The 13,984-nt window shown below is 45.7% G+C and overlaps 1 pseudogene; it reads left to right on the forward strand.

The window, feature by feature from the left end:
- LOC141025661 (uncharacterized) overlaps positions 1 to 13,984 on the forward strand; it is a 43,804-nt pseudogene that overhangs the window by 5,158 nt on the left and 24,662 nt on the right.

Here is a 13,984-nt window from a genome sequence, read left to right on the forward strand (position 1 = left end):
TTTGTAAATTTCCTCGCATTTGAGACAAGCGCGCCCTGAATACATGGTTCCCCGCTTCCTCTCTACCTCCCTTTTCCCCATTCGTACTCCGTGGGCGCCAAAACACCCTCTCCACGCCACCCACCTCCGTCCGCCGCCGTCCGCCACCCCATCCACCACCGTCCTCCTCCACCATGCCGGAGCTGATACCCCGACGCCGCCGTCCATTACAAGCGATCGACCTCTCTCATCCACGGCTTCGGACCGGGATCCTTGCATCCCGTCCTCTCGCTTCATCCCCGCCGTCGTCCACCTTGCCGGTGCCGCTCCTACGACTGTCTCGTCCACCGCGCCCCACCGCCACCGTCTACCCTCCTAGATCTGCTTCCATGCCGCCGACAGCCATCGCTACCGCAGCACCATCAAATTCTCAGCAGATGCGTACACGGCGCGGCACCAGAGGCGGTACTCATTCGTATCTGCTCAACTTATTTATCGCAGCAAGAAAATAGATCGCCACTTCTTTACTCTGATTTCTTGTCTTGGTTGCGAAGTTGCCTTTGTCCGGTTTGCACCTTCAGACCCGCCATGGCACCCTCAACACTATACGCCCAGTGCTTATGGTTTTCCCCTTTTATATTCCACACTAGTTAAATCACAGTAGACTAAATTTCAAAATTGGGTCAGTCGATTTTTCAGAGCTCGCCGGAGTTCGCCGGTGAGATCGAAGGGGCTCGGGTGGTTGTGGGGCCTCGCCGAACGAAGAAAACTCGACGCGGGTGGGGGTTGGGGCGGGGGTGGGGGGTGGGGGTGGCGGAGGAACACAGGCGGTGGGGGCCGGTGGTCCGGCCGGCGGCCTGTGCGGTGTTCTGTATGGGAAGAATCAGAGACGAGGAAGAAGAAGGGTTAGGAGATGTAGGATTTTCATCCAACCGCCTGAAATGGTCGAGAGACAGTTGGGAGTTGCATTCTTAATGCGCTCTGGTTCATCATGTGTGGGCACTGCGCAACCAACATTTTATTATCCAAAATCTGCTTGCTCTTCTTTACCATGTTACTCTTCCGTTCTTCTTTAATATGTACTCTCTCCGTTACTAAATACAAGTCTTTGTATAGATTCCACCATGGACTACATATGGAGCAAAATGAGTGAATCTACACTCTAAAATGTATCTGGATACATGTTTATGTGATCCATAGTGGAAATCTCTACCAAGACTTATATTTTGAAACGGAGGGAGTATGGTAGTAGTACAGTATGTTCCTTGTACTGAAGATGAGCAGGGACATTTGCAGTGTAGAGGTCTATACGGTCGGCTGTGATGGACACTTTGAGCCTCATTGATTCGTAGGATCTTGTAAACATAGGAATAGGATTTGTAGTGGCCTGCCCACTTGAATCCTATAAGAATAGCAAGGAAATGCGGGGAGCTGTGTCGCCTTTGAGAGTTACACTGATATTAACAGTACCGCACCTTCACTTGGAGAGAGCTGGTATCCGAAGCCTTTCTAGCCGTACCGATAATACTAGCACATATATTCCAGCAAGTTCCACTTTGCTGATTTTACTCTGATGCTTAAGGTTTTCCCGTTATATCTACACTATGATCTGTGTAGCTGCTTTGTGTCGCACTAGCAGCAGTCCACTCTTGAAGCTAAACACTACAATGACTTACAAAATTGGCACCAAGGCATTGAGTGCCATTCTGGATGCAATGAAACTCATACGCTCCCCACCTGTTGATTCTTGTACAGAATATGATCCTAATGACTATTCTAACCACGAGGAGTCAAAGGCAGATGGCCTGTCCTGTTCACCCATCAAGGTGCCTATTCTAATTTGGCAATGTTTTATTGATTGCGAGTATCTTGCATATGTTGTCTTGCATTTCTTCTACTTTGTTGCACCGCCATTTGCTTAGTTTACTCATCATATATGTCGAGATGCCATGCCCATCCATTATCAATACATATTCCATCTGTCATCATACCATGTTTTCCCACTCAAATGATGTTCTTGTGCGTCAGACATCAAAAAGGAAGAGGGTGATTGCCGAACCTGAAGGAGCACCAGCAAAGTCCTTAAAAACGTGGTGGTGCCGGAGAAATCAGACATCACCCCACTTATATTGGCTGTACAACCAGTGACACAAAACGTAGGACCGACTCTAGCAGACTGTACCCATACTTTACTGGCCACACCACTAGCCCCACCACACAGGACCTGCACTCCAGCAAAAGGTATACCGATTTCATTTGCCATAGCACCAGCTGTACCACAGAAAAATCCCACTCCAGCAAAAAGTACAGCAAGTCCACCGGCCGAAGACCTATCCCAACTGCAGAGACGGCCAATTCCTGCAGATTGGAACCCCATTCCATTTATTCCCAGTTTAAAAGACAATGCTTTCAATGTTGTTAGGGACTACGTGCATATATTCCCATCATGGGAAGATTATTGTGAAGACAAACACCATTTTCACATCTTCTTGTCCAACTTACGTATAAGTGCAATTATTCATGGTTATTATTTTCCTGTTTTCTGTTGATTGAACACATCAATGATTTACATTACATTGTTGTAACTAGGCGAGGGTCAATCTGGATAGTCATGACGAGCAAAGCTTGCGTGTGCTTTTCAAGGAAGCATTGCAGCAGTATCGGTGTTACCTAAGGAAATCACACTTTGATGGCAAGTCTATAAACAAATTTCCGGTGAAGTCTCCTGTGCTAAATTTAGAAGACATTGAATGGAAAAACCTTGTTATGCACTGGTTTCGTTCCCAGGATGAGGTACTGTCTATGAAATCACATGACAATTTGAACTTCTACTTTTCCGCATGTGCCTTACGGATCTTTTTTGCAGGAAATCTGCTCGAAGAAGAATTCCGGTTTGACAAGAACGACAGGATATCGCAAATATGGTGCCCGCTGCTTTGCTCTTGTTAGTACATGTTGTCCTGTATCACTGTACTTGCATACATACCTGGTTCATTATGTGACAGCAGTATGCATGATAGCTTGCTTATCAATTGTTCGCTTCAAATTATTTGATATGTATGAATGGTTACATTAGTGTAGAATATATCCAATGCCAATGTTTTTTTAGCTCTGCATTGTTCTTGTAAGTACATGCTGTCCTTTATCTGTGTACTTATAATGACAGGTAGTTGTTCATGTACCATCACTCTTTAACTTAGTTTCCTTTGCCCTCCATTTTCTACACATCAGATCTACATTTACTCTTACCATAAGGTTGGTGAAGAAGTTTAGCTGTGCATTGGTCTTGGCTGTACCTTTTGCCTGTATCGCTGCACTTACATTTATAGATACATGGTTATGTAGCATCACTCTTCATCTTATCTCAAATATTCTCCATTTTTTCGTATATTATCACATCTATATTTACTCTTAACAAAATGTAGAATAAAGGCAATGCTTTTGAAGAAGATTCTGTGGTAAACTTCTTGAATTGCCCCCCCCATCAGCATGGGCAAGGGCTTTATAGAGCCTGTCTTCACCAATAATGCAAGTTTGTCCATCTCAAGCCTTCAAACTTTGTTGTATATATTTGGTTAGGCATGACTACAACAGCTATTTAGTTTTGGTGTTTGCATCAAATTGCTTGTTTAAAGTTTATTATGTAGTTCATAAACAAAAGTTTGTCCTTTCTCAATTTAAGTTTTCGGTTGTACAACCAAGTTCCTTCTTCATACCATGTAAATTAAATTATACAGAGCAAGTGATCTTCTTTTGCACTGCATGTATGCTTCTGTTCTTCATCCGTAATCCAGTGGTGTGGTGAACCTACCCACTACAGCACAATGTCATTCTGCAATGTCTTAACTATGAACAATGTCATATCATTCTACTATTATTTAAACCGTCTCTTTATTTGCCAATCTGAAATGGTATAAATTGACAGCACACTAACCATGGATACTTATGAGTTCTTGATCTGTAATCCAGTGGTGTCGTGAAGCTGCCAACTCCTTCACAATGTCATTTCCTGCCATGTCTTGACCTGAACAATACCATATTGTGTTAATGTAGTTTTAAACTGTATCACTTTATTCGTCAGTAAGAAATGTGATGAATTGTCAGCACTGATACTTTTATGTGCAAAACCTGTCATCTGTCTGCTTGTTTATCTTTCAGAGTGAGGAAGATATAAGTGTTGAACAAGCGCAGTCTCATCATCTTGCTCAGCTGCTTGCGCTACAGCTCCCCAGCAGGGCTAACCTTTCTTGAACTCTATTGAAGTGCTGTCGGTTTTGTATATTATTTTTTCGGCGTGTTTATTTGCACTGGAGGCGATCTTTGATGCCTAGTGTATGTAATCTGCTGTCTGCTTGTGCTTTATTATCATAATGGGGAACTTTGATGCCCAGTGGATGTAATATGCCGTAATTTCTTTATTGTATAGTCTAGGTTTTTTCTTATTCACGATGTTGCAGTTATTTTACTGTATATATATCCTGTCTTCGCAGTAAACCAGCCAAACCGTAAAATTACGGTACATAATCGGGCCGTCATGCAATCACGACGTAGGTTGGGCCTGAAACGTGCCGAACAGCTCACGGACCGGCAGCAGCCCGAAATGAACCCCGGCCCATGATTGTGCGAATCAAATCACGGGCTTTTAACAGGACAAAATAGTCTCGGTCCTTGTTTGGCCCAATCAGATATCGGCTGCGAGCAGGCCGGATGCAAACCGGGCTGTAGTTAGGCCCAACTATATGACGGGATTTTAAAAGGCCGAAATTAATATAGGGCCGAAATGTTAAACGGGCCCTTAACAGGCCAAAACTAATATCAGACCGAATTACTAAGTGGGCCTTTAGCAAGTGGGCCGAAAAGCATAGTGTCCAGTTGACGGGCCGAATCTGATATGTGCCATAATTGAGCCCAAAGCCTCTTAAAGGGCCGAACCTGATCTGGGCCGTAATTTGGCCTAGAACGTGGTAGGCTTTTAACGGGCCGGATCTCATATGGGCCACTATTACGCCCGGAGCATGGTAGGCCATTAATGGACCGGATCAAATATGGGCCGACATTTGGCCCAAAACATGGCAGCCAGTTAATGGGTCGGCCTACTAGGGTCCTCAAAATCTTATGGGCCTAGGCTGGGCCGGCCCATTAATGTCGGCGAAATCTCGTGGGCCTTTAGCTGGGCCGGCCCATTATGATCCGCAAGAATCTTGTGGGCCTTTACCTGGGCCGGCCCATTATGGCCTGCAAAAACTTGTGGGCCTTTAGCTGGGCCAGCCCATTATAGTCTGCAAAATCTCGTGGGCCTTTAGCTGGGCCGGCCCATTATGGTCCGCAACATCTTGTGGGCCTTCAGTTGGGCCGGCCCATTTAAACTTGATGGGCCGGTCCACGTGTCAACATATCATAGGCGCGTCTCGCCCATTGGATGAGTGACACCTGTGCCAACGCGGACCTTACACGTGTCTCCTCCAGCCAATGATGATTTTACACGGGGAAAATCCCCATTGGTCAGGGCTGTTAACGGGTTATCGGATCCAAAACCCGACCCGATAGCTTAACGGTGTTCCATTACGGTGGATGCCACGTGTCGGTCACCCATGACGAAAGCACTTCTGTGACGCGCCATTTATCGTCATGGAAGTGGACACTTCCGTGATGATAATTTTGGTAATGTCATGGAACACTTCTACGACAGCACAGGTATGACTATCTTGATTCTGTCATAAATTTGTCATGGATGTACATGCATGAAAAAAAACGCGACCTACTGTGACAAACACGTATGATCACGGAAGTGTATTTTTTTGTAGTGTATATCGGGCCTAGTCCATTTTTCAAGGCTAACTTTGGCCACGTGCTAGAACAATATGTGTAACATGCAACTTACACAAAGCATACTGTCAAAATCATACCTGAAAGGAACTTTCAATTATATAATTTTCATATTATACATCTCATACACTATTAAGCTTATTGTCGTGGAATTGTCACGACAGATGTCCTAGTTGGAGGACTTAGTCGTGAGGCCAACGCATCTATGTGGTAGCTTGAGAGGGGTTGAGCAGAATCGAGGGACGCAACACAAGACAAGGATTTAGACAGCTCCGGGCCCCGGGAAACATCATCCGGTAACAACCCTACATGCTGTTTGAGGCTAGGTCTTATTATCATCACGAGGGAGTCGCCGTAAACTGGCTCTCCTAGTTATGTCTAGCCCTAGAGATTGTTTCTTGTTGCCTGTCCCTTTTTGGGGAGCGCTGCCCCTCCTTATATAAGTTGAAGGGGCGGGTTACATGTAGACTCCAACTCAGACTTAAGACTTAACTATTCTGACTTCTCTTCATGGGCTTCTTAACATCTTGGGCTTCATAACATCTCGGGCTTCATAACGTCTCGGGTTTCATAACTCCTGGCAACCCAGTTATCACTGTCTGCCGGGTTATGACTGGTGTCGGTTTATGATGGTCTGCCGGTTTATGATGGTATGCTGAGTTATCATCTGACTTAACTCCTGCCGGGTTACCATCTGACTTAACTCCTGCCGGGTTATCATCTGACTTAACTCCTGCCGGGTTATCATCTGACTTAACTCCTGCCGGTTTACCAAGTACCAGCCGGGTTATAACTCCGGCCGGGTCATACCGCGGGGTATATCCCCGACACTTATCAATAATCAAAGACAATCTCGGAGAACACATTAGGCCCTATCTATATTGATGGATGGAGTACACGTTATAGCGAGCAGCTGGCTATTAACCAAGCGAAGGGACTACCATTTTGTTAATCTCAGCTTTATTGGTCACATTCACATGTTTAGATTTCAAAGCGCATTAAATTGTTGCTTGCAATGATTAAGAGAAAAATAACCAATGCATCTAAACGTTCTTGGTCATTGTACTCCTCAGGCATGCATGCGCTGCGATAATACTACGTGGGGTACTACTAGTAAACGCTCACAATCTAGTAGTTCATTGGTTGGTTTCGATTTTTGAATTGAGTCTCATAAATCAATACTAGTACTACACTTGATGATGTGCCGCTACTGTCCAATATTTGCGTGTGGTAGTTTCTAGAATAAAAAATGAGGTGCTTACTATGGGAAAGGTGAAGTGATGGTTGCTCCAAGCAACTTACTCTGGGAAAATTGGAGTACGGGCGGATTCAACGAAGAGTGAAATGATGGTTGCTTCGTCCGAGCAACGTACTATAGCAAAGGTGGGGGCTCTGTGATTTGACTAATCACTAGTCATTATTACTGCGGCGCTACGACCGGGGTGAATCTCACCTGCTGCTGTGCACTCAATATTGGTGCATGGCAGGTGGACTCGGATGCTGGATGTCCCACATGTCGGTGAAACATAGTTGAATGGTTTCTGGCATTGCTATCAACCTTTCATGATTTGTTTATATGTACACATAATGAAATTGTACTGTAATGTTACTGGATTGTATGGATAATGAAGGTTTCAACTTTGGTTCACACAAAAAAGGTTTCAACCTCGGTTTCATGTGTCCTCTTGCCTCCAAGGTTGTCTCGTTACAACATTCCATCAAATATAAATGAAAGTAGTAACATGGATGCTAATGTTTGGCAGCTAGTTTCACGCAGCACTGTAGCCAGTAAAGAGATTTGTGGACGACATGACAATCCGATCATCTTGTGCACGTCCACTAAAATTGAGCTGATCATCCCTGTTTGCAAAGATATTGAATAAGTATGATTACAATAATAGTGGCACTAGTTGATCAAACATATACACACAAATAGAAGCCGGTCACCTTTGCAATCTTTCATAGGACTAACTACTTGTTGGGGAAGATTAGTCTCTAAGTTGGATGAGAACGATAGCAAAACCAATCACCCTTTGTGCAGTCCCACTGAAATGTAGAGATGTTACCCGTGTGATATTTTAGTGGAACTGCACAAGACACTCTCAAGAAAAAAGTGATTTGTGCAGTTCGCCAAAAGTTCGCAATAGCAACAAGGTGAAATGGATGGCCCTATTTGCAAAAAAGAGGTAGATAGGAAACAATTACTGGCCAATAACAGTTGATGGCACATATGACGACAAAAAAGAGTTAGAGAGGAAACAATTACTGGCCAATAACATTTGATGACACTACTGTTGGGGAACGTAGCAGAAATTCAAAATTTTCTATGCATCACCAAGATCAATCTATGGAGTAATCTAGCAACGAGGGGAAGGGGAGTGCATCTACATACCCTTGTAGATCGCGAGCGGAAGCGTTCAAGAGAACGGGGTTGATGGAGTCGTACTCGTCGTGATCCAAATCACCGATGATCCTAGCGCCGAACGGACGGCACCTCCGCGTTCAACACACGTACGGAGCAGTGATGTCTCCTCCTTCTTGATCCAGCAAGGGGGAGGAGAGGTTGATGGAGATCCAGCAGCACGACGGCGTGGTGGTGGAAGTAGCGGGATTCCAACAGGGCTTCGCCAAGCGCTGCGGGAGGAGGGAGATGTTTCACGGGAGGGAGAGGGAGGCGCCAGGGCTTAGGTATTGTTGCCCTCCCCCCCACTATATATAGGGCCAAGGGAGAGGGGGGCACAGCCTTGGCCCTTCCTCCAAGGAAGGGTGCGGCCAGGGAGGAGTCCATCCTCCCCAAGGCACCTCGGAGGTGCCTTCCCCCTTTAGGACTCTCCCTTTCCCTTATCTCTTGGCGCATGGGCCTTTTGGGGCTGGTGCCCTTGGCCCATATAGGCCAAGGCGCACACCCCTACAGCCCATGTGGCCCCCCGGGGCTGGTGGACCCCCGGACCCCTTTCGGCACTCCCGGTACAATACCGATAATGCGCGAAACTTTTCCGCGGCCAAAATAAGACTTCCCATATATAAATCTGTACCTCCGGACCATTCCGAAACTCCTTGTGACGTCCGGGATCTCATCCGGGACTCCGAACAACTTTCGGCTTACCGCATACTAATATCTCTATAACCCTAGCGTCACCGAACCTTAAGTGTGTAGACCCTACGGGTTCGGGAGACATGTAGACACGACCGAGACACCTCTCCGGCCAATAACCAACAGCGGGATCTGGATACCCATGTTGGCTCCCACATGCTCCTCGATGATCTCATCGGAGAACCACGATGTCGAGGATTCAATCAATCCCGTATACAATTCCCTTTGTCAATCGGTATATTACTTGCCCTAGATTCGATCGTCGGTATCCGATACCTTGTTCAATCTCGTTACCGGCAAGTCTCTTTACTCGTTTCGTAGCACATCATCCCGTGATCAACTCCTTGGTCACATTGTGCACATTATGATGATGTCCTACCGAGTGGGCCCAGAGATACCTCTCCGTTTACACGGATTGACAAATCCCAGTCTCGATTCATGCCAACCCAACAGACACTTTCAGAGATACCTGTAGTGCACCTTTATAGCCACCCAGTTACGTTGTGACATTTGGTACACCCAAAGCATTCTTACGGTATCCAGGAGTTGCACAATCTCATGGTCTAAGGAAATGATACTTGACATTAGAAAAGCTCTTAGCAAACGAACTACACGATCTTGTGCTAGGCTTAGGATTGGGTCTTGTCCATCACATCATTCTCCTAATGATGTGATCTCGTTATCAACGACATCCAATGTCCATGGTCAGGAAACCGTAACCATCTATTGATCAACGAGCTAGTCAACTAGAGGCTTACTAGGGACAAGGTGTTGTCTATGTATCCACACATGTATCTGAGTTTCCTATCAATACAATTTTAGCATGGATAATAAACGATTATCATGAACAAGGAAATATAATAATAACCAATTTATTATTGCCTCTAGGGCATATTTCCAACAGTCTCCCACTTGCACTAGAGTCAATAATCTAGTTCACATCACCATGTGATTAACACTCACAGGTCACATCACCATGTGACCAACATCCAAAGAGTTTACCAGAGTCAACAATCTAGTTCACATCACTATGTGATTAACACTCAATGAGTTCTGGTTTGATCATGTTATGCTTGTGAGAGAGGTTATTAGTCAACGGGTCTGAACCTTTCAGATCCGTGTGTGCTTTACGAATATCTATGTCATCTTTTGGATGCTACCACGCGGTACTTGGAGCCATTTCAAATAACTGCTCCGCTATACGAATCCGGTTTACTACTCAGAGTCATCCGGATTAGTGTCAAAGTTCGCATCGACGTAACCCTTTACGACGATCTCCTTTTCACCTCCATAATCGAGAAAATTCCTTAGTCCACCAGATACTAAGGATATGTTCGACCGTTGTCATGTGATCCATTCCCGGATCACTATCGTACCCCTTGACTAACTCATGGCAAGGCACACTTCATGTGCGGTACACAACATAGCATACTGTAGAGCCTACGTCTAAAGCATAGGGGACGACCTTCGTCCTTTCTCTCTCTTCTGTTGTGGTCAGGTCTTGAGTCTTACTCAATACTCACACCTTGTAACACAGCCAAGAACTCCTCCTTTGCTGATCTATTTTGAACTCTTTCAAAATCATGTCAAGGTGTGCGTTCTTTGAAAGTATCATCAGGCATCTTGATCTATCTCTATAGATCTTGATGCTCAATATGTAAGCAGCTTTATCCAGGTCTTCCTATGAAAAACTCCTTTCAAACAACCCTTTATGCTTTCCAGAAATTTTACCTCATTTCGGATCAACAATATGTCATTCACATATACTTATCAGAAATGTTGTAGCGCTCCCACTCACTTTATTGTAAATACAAGTTTCTAACAAACTTTGTATAAACCCAAAAACTTTGATCACTCCATCAAAGCATATATTGACTCCCAGATGCTTGCTCTAGTCCATGGAAGGATCGCTGGAGCTAGCATACCTTTTAGCATCCTTAGGATCGACAAAACCTTTCTGATTGTATCACATACAACCTTTCCTTACGAAAACTGGTAAGGAAACTTGTTTTGACATCCATCTGCCAGATTTCATAAATGCAGCTAATGCTAACATGATTCCGACGGACTTAAGCATCGCTACGGATGAGAAAATCTCATCGTAGTCAACTCCTTGAACTTGTGAAAATACTCTTTGCCACAAGTCGAGCTTCATAGACGGTAACATTACTGTCCACGTCCGTCTTCTTCTTAAAGATCCATTTATGTCAATGGCTTGCCGATCATCGGGCAAGTTCACCAAAGTCCATGCTTTATTCTGATACATGGATCCTATCTCGGATTTCATGGCTTCTAACCATTTGTCGGAATATGGGCCCACCATCGCTTCTCCATAGCTCGTAGGTTCATTGTTGTCTAGCAACATGACTTCCAAGACAGGATCACGGATTACTCTGAAGTAGTACGCATCCTCGTCGTCCTACGAGGTTTGGTAGTGACTTGATCCGAAGTTTCATGATCACTATCATAAGCTTCCACTTCAATTGGTGTAGGTGCCACAGGAACAACTTCCTGTGCCTTGCTACACACCAGTTGAAGTTATGGTTCAATAACCTCATCAAGTCTCCACCATCCTCCCACTCAATTCTTTCGAGAGAAACTTTTCCTCGAGAAAGGACCCGTTTCTAGAAGCAATTACTTTTGCTTCCAGATCTGAAATAGGAGGTATACCCAACTATTTTGGGTATTCTATGAAGATGCATTTATCCGCTTAGGGTTCGAGCTTATCAGCCTGAAACTTTTTCACATAAGCATCGCAGCCCCAAACTTTTAAGAAATGACAACTTAGGTTTCTCTAAATGGTGTCGTCTCAATGGAATTGCGTGGTGCCCCTTTTAAAGTGAATGCGGTTGTCTCTAATGCCTAACCCATAAACGATAGTGGTAATTCGATAAGAGACGTCATGGTATGCACCATATCCAATAGGGTGCAGTTATGATGTTCGGACACACCATTACACTGTGGTGTTCCAGGCGGTATTGATTGTGAAACACTTTCCACAATGTCTTAATTGTGTGCCAAACTCGTAACTCAGATACTCATCTCTATGATCATATCACAGACATTTTATCCTCTTGTCACGACAATCTTCAACTTCACTCTGAAATTACTTGAACCTTTCAATAATTCAGACTTGTGTTTCATCAAGTAAATACACTCAGCATCTACTCAAATCATCTGTGAAGTAAGAACATATCGATATCCACTGCGTGCCTCAACACTCATTCGACTGCACACATCAAATATATTACTTCCAACAAGTTGCTCTCTTGTTCCATCTTACTGAAAACGAGGCCTTTCAGTCATCTTGCCCATGTGGTATGATTTGCATGTCTCAAGTGATTCAAAATCAAGTGAGTCCAAACGATCCATCTGCATGGAGTTTCTTCATGCATATATACCAATAGACATGGTTCGCATGTCTCAATCTTTTCAAAAACGAGTGAGTCCAAAGATCCATCAACATGGAGCTTCTTCATGCGTTTTATCCCAATATGACTCAAATAGCAGTGCCACAAGTATGTGGTACTATCATTACTATCTTATATCTTTTGGCATGAACATGTGTATCACTACGATCGAGATTCATTTTAGGTGCAAGACCATTTGAAGGTATTATTCAAATAAACAGAGTAACCATTATTCTCCTTAAATGAGTAACCGTATTGCGATAAACATAATCCAATCATGTTTATGCTCAATGCAAACTCCAAATAACAATTATTTAGGTTTAACACCAATCTCGATGGTAGAGGGAGCATGCGATGCTTGATCACATCAACCTTGGAAACACTTCCAACACATATCGTCATCTCACCTTTAGCTAGTCTTCATTTATTCCGTAGCTTTTATTTCGAGTTACTAACACTTAGCAACCGAACCGGTATCTAATACCCTGGTGCTGCTAGGAGTACTAGTAAAGTACACACACTACTGGAATCAGCTAATTTGCCATCTGCCAGCTCTTTGCCGTCTGCTAGCTGACGGCAAAGCAGCTCTTTGCCATCAGCTACGCATAAGCAGACGGCAAAGAAAAGGCTGACGGCAAAGAAGCTCTTTGCCATCTGCCAGCTCTTTGCCGTCTGCCAGCTGACGGCAAAGAATCTTTGCCGTCCGCTGGCGGACGGCAAAGAGTGTGGTGGCCCCCACCCCCCGCTCATTTGAAAAAATGTTAACGGCCCACCTCTTTGCCGTCCGCTAGCAGACGGCAAAGAGGCAAAAAAGCGGACGGCAAAGGCTGGCGGACGGCAAAGAGGGCACTTGACTAACGGCAAGTGCCCCCCCGCCCGTTACTCACTTCGTCCTCGCGCGCCCTTCTCCTCCAACCCCGCCGCCGCCCGCCGCCCCACCGCCCCGTCGCCCCCCCGCCCCGGCCCCCCGCCGCCCCGCGCCCCACCGCCGCCCCGGCCCCCCGCCACCCCGCGCCCCCCGCGGCTTCCTCCACCGCCCCGCCCCGGCCCCTCGCCGCCCGGCCCCCCCGCCGCCCCGCCTCCTCCACCGCCCCGCCCCAGCCCCCCGCCGGCCGGGCCCCCCGCCGCCCCGGCCCCCCGCCGGCCGGGCCCCCGCCGCCCCGCCTCCTCCACCGCCCCGCCCCGGCCCCCCGTCGCCGGCCCCTCCCCGACCCGTCGGCGCCCCCCACAGTGAGCCCCTCCCATTTTTTTTTCTGTTTTTTTGTGTTTTTTCTGTTTAGAATTAATTAGTTTAGGTTATTTAGTTTAATTAGTTTAAATAGTTTAGTTTTAATTAGTTTAGGTTTTTAGTTTAGGTTTAGGTTAAGTAGAAGGGGGAAGAAGAAGAAGAAGAAGAAGAAGAGGAGGAAGAGGAGGAGGAGGAGGAGGAGGAGGAGGAGGAGTAGGAGGAGGAGAAAGAAGAAGAAGAAGAAGAAGAAGAAGAAGAAGAAGAAGAAGAAGAAGAAGAAGAAGAAGAAGAAGAGGAGGAGGAGGAGGAGGAGGAGGAGAAAGAAGAAGAAGAAGAAGAAGAAGAAGACGGGGGATGAGAAGAAGTAGAAGAATGAGAAGAAGTAGAAGTAGTAGAAGAATGAGAAGACCCCCTGACCCCCTGACCCCCCAACCCCGACACCACACC

Source organism: Aegilops tauschii, chromosome 6, assembly GCF_002575655.3.
Source record: "Aegilops tauschii subsp. strangulata cultivar AL8/78 chromosome 6, Aet v6.0, whole genome shotgun sequence".
NCBI lineage: Eukaryota > Viridiplantae > Streptophyta > Magnoliopsida > Poales > Poaceae > Aegilops > Aegilops tauschii.